This window comes from Pterocles gutturalis, unplaced genomic scaffold, assembly GCF_000699245.1.
Source record: "Pterocles gutturalis isolate BGI_N339 unplaced genomic scaffold, ASM69924v1 scaffold33974, whole genome shotgun sequence".
Classification (NCBI taxonomy): Eukaryota; Metazoa; Chordata; class Aves; order Pterocliformes; family Pteroclidae; genus Pterocles; species Pterocles gutturalis.
The window spans coordinates 604-826 of record NW_010131769.1 but is presented as its reverse complement, the minus strand read 5'-3'; positions in this window follow the sequence as shown (position 1 = coordinate 826).

Sequence of the window (223 nt, the reverse complement as noted above, 5' to 3'; positions counted from 1 at the left end):
TGCCCAGCCTCACAGCCCCTGCAACCGTCCCTGGAGCAATGATGCACTGACCCAAGGCTGGGCTGGAGCATCCCTCCATCCCGCTGCTCTGCGCCCTTCCTCTCCTCCCTAGCCCCGTCCCCGCAGCCCCTGGCCCCCTTCCCAGCAGCAGGAGCTGGCTGTCCTTGGGTAGCCGTCTCTCCCCGGCACGCTGACCACCGCGTGCTCCCAGCCCCGTGACGGC